This window comes from Gorilla gorilla, chromosome X (assembly GCF_029281585.2).
Source record: "Gorilla gorilla gorilla isolate KB3781 chromosome X, NHGRI_mGorGor1-v2.1_pri, whole genome shotgun sequence".
Taxonomy (NCBI): Eukaryota; Metazoa; Chordata; class Mammalia; order Primates; family Hominidae; genus Gorilla; species Gorilla gorilla.
The window spans coordinates 119445734-119462709 of NC_073247.2; positions in this window are offsets into that span (position 1 = coordinate 119445734).

The window sequence follows — 16976 nt, forward strand, 5'->3', positions numbered from 1 at the left end:
CCGGGCTAATTTTTGTATTTTTAGTAGAAACCGGGTTTCACCATGTTGCCCAGGCTGGTCTCGTACTCCTGGCCTCAAGTGATCCACTGGCCCCAGCCTCCCAAAGTGCTGAAATTACAGGCGTGAGCCATCATGCCTGGCCTTTTTTTTTTTAAAACAAAACAAAACAAAACAAAACAAAACAAAACAAAACAAAAACTAAAACTAAGAGGGTTGTCTCTATGTTGTCCAAGCTGCAGTGCAGTGGCTGTTCACAGTTGTGGTCATAGCACACTATAGCCTTAACCTCCTGGGCTCTAGCAATTCTCCCACCTCAGCCTCCAGAATATCTGGGACTACAGGTGTGAGCCATGGTGCCCTGCCTGCATTTCCTTTTGATGCCTCTGCAGCATTGTCCATTTCTTACTGCAGTTAGATCAAGTGACTCGTAATAAATGTCATTTTACTGTTTTCCTGATAGTCCTATCTGAGCTGAACGTGCTCAGCAGTTAATAGTGGCCTTTTTACATGGAGTTGCTATTTTTGGTTTTAAATATGTTTGATTCAGAAACCCTTGAAACAAAGTATAGAAACAATAACAGCTGATTCTAATGATTCATACTTACTGGGTCTATATGTACCAGTCCTGTTCAAAGCACTTATTTACTTATTTTGAGACCATTACAGTGCTGGGATTACAGGCGTGAGCCACCATGCCCGGCCTGTTCAAAGCACTTTAGATTGATTATCTCATTCTTCACAACATCCCAGTGAGGTTGGCACCATCATAATAAGCACTTTATGAAGTCACAACCCAGATTTAACAGATGTTCACTTTTTGTCATATTTACCCTAGATCTTTTTTTTTTTTTTTTTTTGAGACGGAGTCTCGCTCTGTCGCCCAGGCTGGAGTGCAATGGTGCGATCTCAGCTCACTGCAATCTCCGCCTCCCAGGTTCAAGCAATTCTCTGCCTCAGCCTCCCGGGTAGCTGGGATTACTGGCGCCCGCCACCACGCGTGGCTAGTTTTTTGTTTTTGTTTTTTGTGTGTGAGTGTGTGTATTTTTAGTAGAGACGAGCTTTCATCATGTTGGCCAGGCTGGTCTTGACCTAGATCCTTTTTTAAAAAAAGAAGAAAGAAAACATTGCAAACACGATTAGCATTCTCCCCATCCATTCCCCTTTTACCCTCCCCATTGGCAACCATTATCCTCAAGTTGGTAGTTGGTGAGGGTCCTTCCTATGGTTTCATATCTTTACTACATAGTATATATCCATAAATATAATATTGATTTCTGAGATTTTTTTGGCATCGATTATTTCTGTTTTGTTTTTGTTTTTTGAGACAAGGTCTCACTCTGTCACTCAGGCTGGAGTGCAGTGATGTGATCTCAGCTCACTGCAACCTCCACCTCCTGGGTTCAAGCGATTCTTGTGCCTCAGCCTCCAGGGTAGCTGGGACTACAGGAGTGCACCACCACACCCAGCTAATTGTTGTATTTTTACTAAAGATAGTTTGGCTATGTTGACCAGGCTAGTCTCAAACTCCTGGCTTCAAATGATCCACCCGCTTTGGCCTCCCAAAGTGCTGGGGTTACAGGCGTGAGCCACCACTCCTGGCCCAATTTCTGAGGTTTTAAAAATTTTATACAAATGGTGTTATAATGCACATTTTTTTAAAATACAGGGTCTGTCACCCAAGCTGGAGTACAATGGTGATGTTGGCAGCTTCGATTTCCTGGGCCCAAGTGATCCGCTCCCCTCAGCCTCCCAAGTAGCTGAGACTACAGGTGCATGCCACCATGCCCAGCTAATTTTTGTATTTTTTGTAGAGACAGGGTTTCGCCATGTTGCCTAAGCTGGTGTCCAGCTCCTGAGCTCAAGCAATCTGCCCACCTTGGCCTCCCAAAGTGCTGGGATTACAGGTGCGCACCACTATACCTGGCCCTACATTTTCTTTTAAAACTTGAGTGATTAATTTTGTATCTTGATACAGTGATGACCTCATTCACACAATTGGATTCCAGATCATAAAGTGTCAATAATTAAGCCACATTCAGACTCATCTTCACCATAAAGCTCTTAATTCCCTCACAGCCTTGGGTCTCAAAAAGTCTTCCCACCTGCCTTTCATGGACCGGCTTTAAGTCTTTAGGATAGAATAAAGCTAACTAGCTCCTATCAGGTCATCAGCCAGGAATTTCCTCAACTTTTAACTTGCTCCACCCAATTCTCTTTTTTTTTTTTTTTTTTTTTTTTTTGAGATGAGGTCTCGCTCTGTCACCCAAGCTGAAGTGCAGTAGTATGATCACAGCTCACTGTTCATTGACCTCCCAGGCCCAAGCAATCCTCTCACCTCAGCCTCCCAAGTAGCTGGGACTACAGGCATGCACCACCACGCCAGGCTAGATTTTTTATTTTTTATAGAGGTGGAGTTTCCCTATGTTTCCCAGGCTGGTCTGGAACTCTTTGCCTCAAGCAGTCCTCCAGCCTTGGCCTCAAAAGTGCTGGGATTACAGGAATGAGCCACTGCACTTGGCTGTGTATCTTTATTCACCACCATAACTGTCTTCCTTCCAACTCATCAGATCCCAGAGCTTCAATGATTACCTATTGAATGACTGACTTGCCAATCTGTATCTACAAAGGCCCTATTTTTCTCCTGTGCTTCAGGGCTGTATATCTATCTGCCTAACTGGACACTCTGTCTGGACGTCTTATAGGTATCTCAGATTCAACCTGCCTCAAACTGAACTTATTTCCACCCTCCTAAAACAAGACACAACTCTTAAAATAATTGTCTACACGCATGGCTTCAATGTTTTACTTCCCATTTACTTTTTTTTTTTTTTTTTTTTTGCTTCCGCCTCTTGTGTAGCTGGACCCAGGCATGAGCCACCACACCTGGCTAATTTTTATTTTATTTTTTTTTGTAGAGACTGGGGGTCTCGCTATATTGCCCAGGTTGGTTTTGAACTCCTGGCCTCAAGTGATCCTCTCACCTTGGCCTCCCAAAGCACCAGGATTATAGACATGAGCCACCACACCTGGCCACTCTTCTTTTTTAATCTCTTCATTTTCAACCCATTCCAATCTAGCTTCCATCCCCATCACTTCACAAAAGCTGTTCTTGTCAAGGTCCCTGATTTCCTCCAGTTTACCAATCCCAATGGTCAATTGTCTATCACTATGCTTCTTAGCACCATTTGTTCCACTGATCACTCAGTCCTTCTTGAAACTCTTTTCTCACTGGGCTTTTGGGACTCCTTCACACTTTCCTGGATTTCCTACCTCACTGGCTGCTATTCCTCACTCTCCTTTGCCAAGCCCTTCTAATCATTCAGCTCTCTAAACATTGCAATGTCCCAGGACTTAGTCCCCAGATTCCCTCTTCTTCTCTACCTGCACTCAGTCCTCAGACAACCTCATTCAGTTTCATTGCTGATGAATCCTGATTCCCAGCACCACTCCACACCTCTTCTCTCAACTCCAGACTCATACAGCCAACCACTTACATGACATTTCCACTTGGATGTCTCACTGATATCCCAAAAAAATCTAGCCAAAACTGAACTCAAGTTTTGCCCAAATCAGACTTCCCCACCTTAGGAAATGACACTCAACAAGTGGCCTTAAGCAGTAAACCTAGAAGTCATCCTTGACATCTTCTCCTTACCTCCTGCACCCCAATCCATCACTGCATCCTGCCAATTCTACTTCAACATAGGCTTATTCCCATCACTTCTCACCACTTCCATAGCTTTCACCCCAGTCTAAGCCACCTCATTTTCTTTCCTGGACTTCTCATTGGTTTCTGCCTTCAATCATGCCCTCTTATAATTCATTCTCCATATAACAGTCAGATACATATTTAAGTCAAATATATCATCTCCCCTACTCCAAAATTCTTTAATATATGCCCATTGTCCACAATAGAAATTTTTAAAACTTGTGTGGGTGGTGATTTTTTGAAACAATAGGACGTTTTAAAAAGTTAAAAAAGGCTGGGTTCAGGCCAGGCGTGGTAGCTCATGCCTGTAATCCCAGCACTTTGGGAGGCTGAGGCGGGCCCATCACGAGGTCAGGAGATCAAGACCATCCTGGCTAACACAGTGAAACCCCGTCTCTACTAAAAACACAAAAAAATTAGCCGGGCATCGTGGCAGGCACCTGTGTTCCCAGCTACTTGGGAGGCTGAGGCAAGAGAATGGCGTGAACCCAGGAGGTGGTGTTTGCAGTAAGCCGAGATTGCGCCACTGCACTCCAGCCTGGGCGACAGAGCAAGACTCCGTCTCAAAAATAAATAAATAAATAAATAAATTTAAAAAATAAATAAATAAATAAATAAAAAGGATGGGTTCAGTGGCTCATGCCTGTAATCCCAGCACTTTTGGAGGCTGAGGCAGGAGGGTTGCTTTGAGACCAGCGTGGGAAACATAGGGAGATTCCACCTGTAAAAGAATTTTTTTAAAAAGTAGCCGGGCATGGTGGTACATGCCTATAGTCCCAGCTACTCATGAGGCTGAGGTGGGAGGATTGCTTGGGTTCAGGAGGTCAAGGCTGCAGTGAGCCGTGATGGTGCCACTGCACTCCAGCTTGGGTGACAGAGCGAGATCTTGTCTCAAAAAAAGTTTTTTTTTTTGTTTTGTTTTTGCTTTTAAAAAACCCTTTTGACATAGGTAAAAGTGGAGCTATTCTGTTAGGCTGGTGCAAAAGTAATTGTGGTTTTTTTGGAGTGGAGTGTTGATCCTATAGCCCCATCTGCCCACTGTCCTCCTCCCTCCTGCCTCCACTCTCACCACCAGCAGCTACTGGGGTAGTTCCACAGAGGCAGCTCTGTGGAACTTTAGTGCTCTGGGAAGCTCAGCTGGAAAATCTGCAGGATAAAGTCCAAACTGTCACACAACAAAGAAAACAATAAGAACAATAGAAAAAGACTTCCCCAGCCAGGCATGGTGGCTCATGCCTGTAACCCCAGCACTTAGGGAGGCCGAAGCAGGCAGATCACTTCAGGTCAGGAGTTTGAGACAAGCCTGGCCAACATGGCGAAACCCCATCTCTACTAAAAATACAAAAATTAGACGGGTGTGGTGGCACGTGCCTGTAATCCCAGCTACTCAGGAGGCTGAGGCAAGAGACTTGCTTGAACCTGGGAAGTGGAGGTTGCAGTGAACTGAGATTGCGCCACTGCACTCCAGCCTGGGCTACAGAGACTATGCCTCCAAAAAAAAAAAAAAAAAAAGAAAGAAAGAAAGAAAAAGAAAAAAGAAAAAAAAATAAAAAGAAAAAGACTTCCCCATGCTCTGGGTCCTGCCTCCCTGGCCTTCTTGCATCATGTTACCCCTGCCTTGCTCCTTATGCTTTAGCTACAGCCAATCCTTGGCATCTCCCTCAGCACCCTAGAAGTTTTGACCCTCAGCACACAAGCTTCCTGTTCCCTGGGGGCGTGCCCTATCCTCTCTGCCAGGTGTTGGTCTGACAAACTACTCTGTCAAGAGTCAAGACAAAAGTCAGCTCAGAACTGTGTCTGGGAAGTAGTATTCCCTGACTCCTCTGGGAAGAATTGGTGGCGTGGTGGGAGGTGGCTGCTCCTCCTCCTTCCTCCTTCCTCCTCCTCCCCCATCCCCCTTCCCCCTCCTCCTCCTCCTTTTTTTTTGAGATGGCGTTTCGCTCTCGTCACCCAGGCTGGAGTGCAATGGCGCGATCTCTGCTCACTGCAACCTCCACCTCCCGGGTTCAAGCAATTCTCCTGCCTCAGCCTCCTGAGTAGCTGGGATTAAAGGTGCCAGCCATCACACCCAGCTAATTTTTGTATTTTAGTAGAGATGGGATTTCACCATGTTGCCCAGGCTGGTCATGAACTCCTGACCTCAGGTGATCCACCCACCTTGGCCTCCTAAAGTGCTAGGATTACAGGCGTGAGCCACTGCGCCTGGCCAGTGGGAGGCTTTTTCAAACTCAGAGTGCTCAGAGAACTGCATTATTTTGGCCTGGGTGCCTCGAGGACAGCTATGTTATTTTGTTTATCTCTGTATGCCACAGTGCTTGGTTTGTAACAGGTGCCCAATCAACGTTTGGAGAATGGCCCAGTAGACTGAAGTGATGGACTTGACCCTATTAATAGACCCTATTAATATGGTACTTTAACCAACAGGACAAACTAGATATGGCTATCTTTACTGATAAGAAAGAAATACACTGAGCTTGGCTTCTTCTTTCCCACCCTGAAAGATATAAACAATGTATCCCTTCTGAACTTAGCAAGTTCCTGAAGGGAAAGACAGGCTTCTCAAAGCCAGCTGGTGTTGGCAGCCTTCTTGAACCATATTTGGCCTGAGTGGGAGCACAACAGGACCTCCAGGTAATGAGCACACGATCGCTACAATGTGTGGAGCTGCAGAGTGAAGAAAACAAACATTGTATTCTTTATATTGTTTACACTAACTTCATAAAAGCATTTCACACAGGTGGAGGGGCAATGACCCAAGAAGACTATCAACAGGGAGAAGGGGGGTAGTGGGGAGGGAAGTCTGCAAATTCATCAGCAATCCTCCCTGAAAAACATGCTGAGGTGGCTCCCACTATCTACCTCATGTTTTTTGTCAAAGAAGCAGCAAGGGAAAGAGGACTTAACAAATAACAGCTGCCATTTATTTAGGCTATTAATTTTTTGAGACAAGGTCTTGCTCTGTCACCCAGGCTGGAGTGCAGTGGCGCGATCTGGGCTCACTGCAGCCTCCACCTCCTGGGTTCAAGTGATTCTCCTGCCTCAGCCACCCGAGTAGCTGGGATTACAGGTGCGCAGCACCACGCCCGGCTAATTTTTGTATTTTTAGTAGAGACAGGGTTTCACCATGTTGGCCAGGCTGGTCTTGAACTCCTGACCTCAAGTGATCCACCTGCCTCGGCCTCCCAAAGTGCTGGGATTACAGGAATGAGCCACTGTGCCTGTGTCTGGCTATTTAGCCGTTACTATGTACCAGGTACTGCACTGATGGCTTTGTGTATATCAGTTAATTCTTAATAACCACTTGAGATAAATATTATTATTATCCCCATTTTACAGATGGAGACACAGGCATGGCAAGGTCAAGTAGCTTGCCTGGTGTTAGACAAGGCAGCATTCAAACCCTTGCAGTCTGGCTCCAGAGCCCCTGCCCTTAACTGCTGTACCACACTGTCTCCCAGTTTTTTGTTTGTTTGTTTGCTTTTTGAGATGGAGTCTTGCTCTGTCACCCAGGCTGGAGTGCAGTGGCATGATCTTGGCTCACTGCAGCCTCTGCCTCCCACGTTCCAGTGATTCTCCTGCCTCAGCCTCCCAGGTAGCTGTAGATTATAGGCACACGCCACCACGCCCAACTAATTTTTGTATATTTAGTAGAGACGGAGTTTCACCATGTTGGCCAGGCTGTTCTCAAACTCCTGACTTCAGGTGATCAGCTCGCCTCGGCCTCCCAAAGTGCTAGGATTACAGGCGTGAGCCACAGCACCCGGCCCTGTCTCCCACTTTTAAAAGTCCATTGCGGCTGTGGTCCTGGCTCTTGGGGAGCTGACAAGAGGGCAACCAGAGACTGACATGGTCTTCAAGGGAAGGGAATGTGACCATAAGTACATTGGGTAGAAAAATAGAACAGGAAGCCCAGAGAGGCTCACCAGTCACCAGTCACCACTCAGTTGGTGCTGGGACTCATTGGTGACGGGGGCGGAGGGTAGGGTGGGGTGAAAGAAGATGCTTTTCCAAGAGGTGCTGTTGTGTGCACAGAGACAAAGCAGAGCTGGGGCAGAAAGCTGGGAAGGCAACTTTCTTCTGAGGGGGGCCAGACCACTAGGCTGCCTCGGGAATGGGCAAACGGCCCCAACAGCCACTCCTAGGTATATACCCCAAAGAATTGAAAGCAGAGGCTCGGACAGATACTTGTACACCAATGTGTTTACAGCAGCATTCTTCACAATAGCCCAAAGGTAGAAACAACCCTTAAGTGTCTATCAATGGATGAATGGATAAACAAAATGTAGTATATCCATACAGTAGACAATTACTCAGCCTTAAAAGGAAAGAAACTCTGGCACATGCTACAACATGAAGATTATGCTAACTGAATAAGCCAGACACAAAAGGACAAATATTGCATGATTCTGCTTATATTAGGGACCTAGAATAGTCAAATTCATAAGAGACAGAACATAGAATGGTGATTACTAGGGGCTGGGGGGAGGGGAGAATGGGTATATTCTCTACCCTCACTCTGGGGGCGGGTTTGTGGGGGGGATTATTGTTTAATGGGTATGGAGTTTTGCAACATGGAAAGAGTTCTGGAGGTGGAGAGTGGTAATTGTTGCAGAATAATGTAAATGTACTTATTGTCACTGAATTATGCACTTAAAAATGATTCAAATGGCAAAAACTTTTAGGCTGGGCGCGGTGGCTCACGCCTGTAATCCCAGCACTTTGGGAGGCTGAGGGGGGCGGATCATGAGGTCAGGAGATCAAGACCATCCTGGCTAACACGGTGAAACCCCGTCTCTACTAAAAATACAAAAAAAAAAAAAATTAGCCGGGCGTGGTGGCAGGTGCCTGTAGTCCCAGCTAGTTGGGAGGCTGAGGCAGGAGAATGGCATGAACCTGGGAGGGGGAGCTTGCAGTGAGCTGAAGTCGTGCCACTGCACCCCAGCCTGGGCAACAGAGTGAGACTGTGTCTCAAAAAAAAAAAAAAAAAAGCTAGGCATGGTGGCATGCGCCTGTAGTCCCAACTGCTTGGGAGGCTGAGGCAGGCAGGAGAATCACTTGAACCCAGGAGGTGGAGGTTGCAGTGAGCCAAGATCGTGCCACTGCACTGCAGCCTGGTGACAGAGCGAGACTCCATCTCAAAAAAAAAAAAAAAGAGATTCAAATGGTAAAAAATTTTAAAACACCACGAAAACAAAAACAAAACAGCCCGTGCAGCAGCCTGGTCCACTGAGCTTGCAGCCCAGACATTGGTGGTGGGTTTTGACGTCTAAAAATAGGGCCTCCTATGGCAAAAATTGGTCACCTGGACAGGAACAGCAGTGAGAGCTTATTGCCTGAAGAGGGTGCAAGAGAGCTCTGGGACGGTGAGTTTCCTCACCCACCCCATCTCCCTTTCCCCCCTCCCTCTGTGTGTGCGTGCGTGCGTGCGTGCGTGTGTGTGTGTGTGTGGTGTGCACCGCACCACCCCACCCCACTCCAGAGCAGACAGACCGCCAGCCCAGCAGAAGCAACTGGGTGTGGCCTGACTCCCAGGGAGTCCTGGGGAATCCCTGCAACTGAGCAAAGTTCGCTCCTGCCTCTTTCAGATTCTCCGGGGAGCTGTCCTCTCCTCTGAGGTCCAAGTTAGCTAGCCTATTCTCCAGTGAAAAAACTGATAGAAGGTGTCCAGTTTTCAGGATTGTCCTGGGGGAAATGGAGGCAGTCCAGCAGAAAGATCATCGATTCAAGTGTAGCAGACTTGGGTTCAAATCCTGATTCTCCCACTTAGTAGAGTATGACCTTGGCCACAGTGTTTAACCTCTCTGTGCCTCAGTTTCCTTGGCTGTAAAACAGTACAGGGACCCATCTCAAAACTGTTGAAGATTAAATGAGATGTGCAAAGCACTTACAATAGTAAGTGTGAGATAAGCATCAGCTAGGATTACCTCATGAAGTGATTATTAAATGGTGAAAGGGTGGAAGCACCCAGTACCGTACAGGCCCTCAATCGGTGGTAGCTGATATAATGATGCTAATAATAACGATGAAGTTGCAGAGGCCCGAGAGCCTAGCAGTCAGAGCAATGGCCAGAGGAATGTGGAGATGCCTAGTGCTGGCAGAGAAAGGGAAGCCCTGTTTCAGGGGCTCTAGGGAAGACAGTGGCAGCAAGTCCCTAGAGAGCACTGCTTGGCATCTCCTCTAGGTTGTTGCTCTGTGGCTCAGGCAGCCATTCAAAGGCATGGGAAGGGAAGGGAAGGAAATAACCAGCAGTAGACATCCAGTGACACTGTTGGCCTTCCACCCATGGGAAACCTTCAGAGGAAGGGAAAGGGGCGGGGCCACCTTGGAGTCTCCAGGGACCAGCTGTACAGTAACAGCCTTTTATTATTATTATTATTATTTTTTATTTTCTCAATTCCTCCCCTCTTGGTGTCAAGCTTGTTTTTGTGGCTGGAGAGGAAAGGCATGGGCGGGGCTCGGCTGCACAGCACTTGGAACCACAAACCCGCCCCCAGAGTGAGGGTACAGAATGTACCCAGACTGCAAACCACACCCTTGTGGCTTGGGGAGGCCCCTGAGGTGGGCTGCGGAACTGTTACACTACATTGTTTGAGCCCTGCACCTAGCAACCAGCCTGGGAGCCTGCAGTGCTCAGACAACGGGGTGTACTCAGGGGCCAGGACTGAGTTAAAGGACCTTCTGCCAAATGGTCCCCCAGGACTAAGGATCCCTCTGATCGGAAAAAGAGGTCCATGGACCCCTGACACCCTCCTGGGACCAGATTAAGTCTGGAGCTGGCCTAGGAGAGGTTCCAGCCAAAGGCTACAGGCTGCGGACACTCCCAGTCACATCCAGATCCTCCTCCACCCCCAACCAATTTAGGGGAGCAGATTCTGCTTCCCTTTACCTGTCCTCCCCACCCCACTCCCTCTCAGGGAGGCCCCTCCTCCCAGGGAGGTTGCCCTCCCTCCCCCACTCAGGGAGGCCCATGTAGGGTTTCCAGAGCAGTGAAGGGAGGAAACCAGATGGGACCTTTTGGGAGGGTGGAGACAGTTTTCTGAAGCCTGAAGTGACTTGAAAATGACAGAAGGCTGGGAGGGGGGCCAAACCCACAGCAGAGAAGGGAGGGACTTCCAGTTGGACGGGTTAGAGGAAGAAGGTCCTGTGAAACCCGGGTGAAATTCAGCAGGGATGAGTGCAAGGGGTTCGTTAGTGACAAAACCTAACAACATAATTTGGCTCGACACAAATAAACAAGGAAAACTCCAAGTGAAGGAGGGAGTTGACCACAAGCTGAGTAAGATTCAGTGTCAAAATAGAGCACAGCTCACTTCTGTGGACCACATTTTCCAAACCAAAGATCAGGACACATATTTGACAAGGATGAATGTACTTATGGGGAAACAAGCCCGAGTGTTTGAAGCTGAGGCTCTCCCCAGCAAACATGGGTCCTAAGCTTGTTGAGACCATGCTCTGTGACAGTCTAGAGTCTTCATCAGACAGCCATGTCCATCATCTGGGGAAAAGGGAAAAGGCTCAGAATAGGAAGAAAGATGAAAGATGGGGCCTCAGGGCAGAGATTGGTGAAGTAGAGGCAGTGTAGTGAGGCGGAAAGAGTTCAGGCTTTGTCACTTAGTGGCTGTGCAACATCAGGAAAGTTACTTAACCTCTCTGAGCTCCAGTTTCTGCATCTTTAAAACTTGGGTAATAATCTCTGCCCTAAAGGTTGTTGTGAAGATTTAAGTGATTCACAAAATATATAAAGCACTAAGCACATAGTAGGTCCTCAAGAAATGCTTGGCTGTCCATTTGGAGAAGGGAGAAATAAGATGAGAAGATTTTATAAGGAGGCTACTAAGCAGTAATTTTCCCACACGCATGGAAACTGGAACAAAAAGAAAGACTATGGCTGGAGTAGAAAGGATTTGGGTGGGTTTGGGAAGAACCTGGTGACTGTCAGAAGTTGCAAACTGGTGGCTAACAGACTGAATCCAGCCCTTGGGCAGGTTTTGTTTGGCCTGAACAGTGTTTTCCATAAATTTGAATTAGTCGCCAACCTTTTAAAAAGTGGAAGATTTCACATAAAAATCCACATATTGGCTTCTTTTGCAAAAAAGCAGAGAATCTAGCAACTCTGGACCCTCATGGCTGCATGGCAATGATTGTGGGAAGGGAGTAAGGGCCGTTTGTTTTAGAGGGTTTTTCATGCCAGTGCTTTGCAAACCGTAATGTGTGTAATTGCAACATCCAGACGGAGCAAATCCTTAGAGACAGAAAGTACAGCAGCGGTTGCCCGTGGCTGTGGGGAGGGAAATGGGGACTGACTGCTAAAGGGTCTGGGGTTTCTTTTTGGAGTGATGAAAATGGAACCAGATAGAGGTGGTGGTTACACAACATTCTGAATATACTAACAACTTCTTAATTGTACACATTAAAAGGGTGAATTTTATGGCATGTGAATGATACTTTAATAGGGCTGTTATTTTTAAAATGCAAATGCTGATTCAGTAGAGCCCAGCTGGGGCTCAAGATTCTGCATTTCTGACAAGCTCCCAGTTGTGGTTCATGCTGCCGGGCTTGGGACCAGCTCTGAGCAGCGAGCTCTTGCACTGCTGGTTTTTAGAGTCAGCTGCACATTGGAACCACCTGGGGAGTTTAGAAAAACACTCCTGCCTAGGTCTCACCCCCTGGGATTCTGATAACATTGGTGTAAGGTGAGACCCGGGTGTCCGGATTTGTAAAAGCTCCCCAGGTGATTATAATTTGCAGCCAATTTTGAGAACCACCCTCTTGTACCCTGGCCACTTTCCCCTTTCCCCTTACCTGCATAGGCAGGCTCTCAGGCATTTGACCCCTGCTCTCCTCTAAACCCCAAAGCTTGGCTTCCAAGGCTGTGCCAGGGCGGCCAGCCCTGCCTGCCTCTCCACCTCCTCCCTGCCCACCCCTCATCCCACTGTAGTTCTGGGATTCTGAGGCCAAACCTTCATTGCCTCCCCCACTTTTTCCCGCCTCCCTAGTTAGCGGAGCTTGTTTTGTTTTCTTGAGCAGCTTTGAGTGAGGACATGTGTCAGAGGCGTTTGGAAAATCTAAAGAACTCACGTCCTTCCCTGGCGCCTCTTGTCCCCACTCCAGTCACCCGGAACTCACCAGGAGCCCCAGGCAGGGCGAAGCGTCCCGGTCCCGCCCTCGTCTGGCGGCCGCATGGAGGCCCACATGCCTTACGCTCCCCAAGCCGGGGCCGCGTGGGGCGACATGTGCTGCCGGTCACAGGGGAGGGTGGCCAGAGGCAAGTGATGCTGATCAGCATGGGCTTGGAAGCCGCCTAAGAACCAACCACAGCGACTTTTCCAGTGGGATGAGGAGGACTGGGAGGAGAAAAAAGTGGGCGGGGGCGGGGGCGGGGGAGGAGATCTTACACCAAGGCTTACTGGGTAATTTATTATTGCGTGAGAGCGTCTTAGAGCAGCAGCCCTGATCAACGTCCAGACATAGCAAGTCATTCCAAGTGAAAAGAGGTTACAACCACAAAAAGACAGAACATTTCGTTCTGAGTGGGAGGGAGACAGCTGGGCAAGGCCAATGGAAAGGCCCCCCAGCCAGGTTTGCTTTTAAAGTACTGCTACCATTTCCCAGATATTTTAAGCATAACATCGCCAATTTTTTTCCCCCACTGACTACCTGTTTTCTCTGTGAAGGCGGCTTGAATGCAGCTGTGTGTGTCCTCTTTTTCTCAGGTGCTTGCTTTTTTCCTAGAGATTGGAAAGGAGTTAATGAGATACTACCTAGAAGGTACGGAAGAAGCTGGGAAGAAGCTGGGAAATAAAGCTGACAAATCAAGGGCTTGATTGCCAAGGCGATCCTAATTGATTTAGCACCAGGGACATTTTCACACTTGCTCTCCATAACTCATCTGAGGTGGAGGGGAAGTAAGTGCCTTTGGAGAGACCTGTGGGCACTTTGGAGAGCAAAAAACGCTGCCTCCGGTGGTGAGTCAACCTCAGGAATTCCCTCTCTTTTCAAGAACAGCTTTCCCGGCTGGGCATGCTGGCTCACGCCTGTAATCCCTACACTTTGGGAGGCCGAGGCGGGTAGATCACTTGAGGTCAGGAGTTCGAGACCAGCCTGGCCAACATGCTTGAAACTCCGTCTCTACTAAAAATACAAAAAATTAGTGGGGCATAGTGGTGCATGCCTGTAATCCCAGCTACTCAGAAGGCTGAGGCAGGAGAATCGCTTGAGCCTGGGAGGCAGAGATTGCAGTGAGCCAAGACCCTGCCACTGTACTCCAGCCTGAGCAACAGAGCCAGACTCCGTCTCAAAAAACAAAACAAAACAAAAAAGATTAGCTTCCCCCTTGGGTTTTCAGTGGGTGGTGTGAATTGGGGCACGTGGATGCCTGCAAGAGAGCAATGGAAAGTGGCAGTGCTGGGCTGGACTGAGGGGGCTGCCAGGAGGGCTATGTAGGAGGTGATCTTTTGAGCTTTTTAAGCTTCTTGTTCCTTCCTTCCACCCAAGAGATCAGAAACTCAGCTGGGGTGGAGGCTGTGGCCCCAGGGAAGCCCAGCTTTGGACAGGATGGGAGCTGGACATTCTCAGAAAGCTCAGTCCCTTGGTGGCTGCTTCCCCACATGGAAAAAGCGTTGACGGGACAGACTCTCAGCGTCTCTTCTGCCCAGCCTGGCCTAGCCAGCTTGCTCTCTGTCCCTGTCCTTTGTTCCCTGTCTCTGGCTCCTTCTCCTACAATGGCACAAGACAGAAAAGGCAAAGTGCTGAGGTATAGAGGGTATAGAGTGGCTCCGAATTAGGGTGAAAGTCCCAGGGAGAACTGCCATCTGTGGAGCAAGGACTGAGATTGTCTGAGAAGGATCCATGAGGAAGCTCTGTGGCCAGGCAATGGTGGCCCGAAGGGGATGGTCCTGAGCTGTGGCCTTGGGGAAAAAGGTCTGATGAGGGATGAGGGAACCAAGAGGGGACGATGGGCATAAAATCGAAGGGGGATAATCATAATAACTAACGCTTATTAAATCCTTACTATGTGCCAGATGCAAGGCTAAATGCTTACCTGAATAATCTCATTTAATCCTAGCATGTACCTTTATTATCACAATTTTGCACTTTGGTAGCGGACATTCTGGCTCAGAGAGGTTGAGTAATTTGTCCAAGTTCTGCAGCTAGTGAGGGGAGAATGAAGCCTAGAACTCAGATGCATCTAAGTTTAGAGCCACTCCCCTTAACCACCATACTAGGCAGCCTCCCCACTAACTACATAATGGCCTCAGAGGTTACCAAGGAAGGTGCTGGCAACTCCATCCCAAGCCCCGAGGGACCACTGCTTTCCAGATCCTAGAGAAAGACAGCAAGGATCTTGGGCAAATTCTAACCCTACCTTTGCATCCCATGGGGAAGAGCCCTTCCCTGCTATCACCCTCCTCCTGTCCCTGATGAAGCCATGTGCAGATCCATGTGCAGCTATGAGGTCACAGGATGGGGGCAGGACTTGAGGTTAGCTCAAGCATCTGGGCCAGGGTGGAGCAAATCAACACACAGAAGCAGGCTCTGCCTTCCTGACTCTTGCATCCCCAAGGGGTACTAGGCTTGAGCTTAGGAGAGTGTTCTAGATACTCCTGGCCAGCAGCAGGGCTGAGATGGGGCATCTTTTTCATCAGTTGTGCTGAAAGTCACCCCCAAAAAAAGGCCAGCATTGTTTGGCACCTGTTGTGTCCCCCTGTGTGAAGCTTTCTGAAAGAGTTTGCACAGGAGGCTGTTTGGAGTGTTCTTTGGGGTTGCCTGGCCCTTCCCCCGGCAGGCAGGACCTTCTGTCCAGGGACAGTGATTCACCCAGCCCAGAATGCTCACATCTGCATGGGAGAACACTGTTTGCTCTGGACGGGCGCCGGGGCCCAAGAGGGAAAGGGAAGTGTGCAGGACTGACTGGGGGAAAGCCTGGGAGAGGTTTCAGCTATGGCAGCTGCTCGGGCTCTTCTACCTAAGCCTTGCCTCCTTCCCTTGGGCAGCGGGAGGTAGTGAGGAAAATCACAGGATCCTTGATGCTCGCCTAGCCCCTACTTGGAGGCTGCTCCTTCTGCAAGCAACATACCCATGCCTCACTCCCGCAGTGAGCACTTGTCATTAAGGTAGCACCCTCTGATTTGGGCTGAGTTGCTCCTGTATCCCACCTTCCTCTTTATGCCCGCTCCTCTGCCATGGCTCAGGGCTTAATCCTCTGTCCCTTGAATTACTGTGACAGCCTCCGAACTTGCTCCACCCAGCAACCCATTCTCCTTGCTCTATCCAAGCCATCTTTCTAAAAGGCATATCTGATCGGTCAGTCCTCAAGTTAAAACCCTTCAGGGCCTTCCTTTCCCCCAGGGCACAAAGTAAACACTGTAGCATGGCATTCAAGATTTTCACAGTTTGGCCCAAACTTGCTGTCAGAAAACGCAGGATAGATGCCAGAAAACGCAGGGATGCCCACTTAAATTTGCATTTTAGAAACACAACATTTTAGTTCGAGTATGTCCCTTGCATTATGTCCTGTATTTTTATTCATTACATCTGGAAATCCTACTCTAGCTGCATATCCATTTCCACTGGTAGAGCTTTAGTTCAGGTCTTATCATCGCTCTTTTAGATGAAGTCACTCACTTCCAAGCTGATTTCCTGGCTCTCTGTCTTCCAAACCATCCTGCCCTGTGCCCCAAGATGTAGCTCAAGTCACTCTCTCACTGCCATCCAAGGATGCTCTGTACATTGCCCACTCCTGCCCAAATCCTCCTGTCCTTCCCCACCCTCAGGTTCCTCCTCCATGAGACTTTCTCAAAGTGTTCCGACAACAGTCGCTACCCTCTTTTCCCTGGACTCTTGACACACCCCACTGTTGCACCTAGCATTTGACTGCGTAATGTTTTGCATTGCAATCCGTCTGTCTATGGAGTGTATCTTCTTGACTCAATTGCAGGCTCCAAGAGGGAAGGCACCATGCCTCACTCATCCTTTTTACTCTCTCCTCCCACTGTCACACAGTGGCGACCTCAGTAAATGTAGATTGGCTGATGAATGGGCTATTTTCTCCCTCACAAGACTGTGAACTCCTCAAGGGCAGTTTCTGGACAGAGTCTTATGCTGTTCTGTTTGTTTTAACGAACAATTTTTTGACCAGGATCTGTTCCAGATGTGGGATTATGGAGATGAAAAGCATAGTCCCTGCCCTCAAGGAAATTACCATGTAGCTGGGAAACCAATGTGTGTGAATATTTACAATGCAGTGTGAGATGTACAATGAATAAAG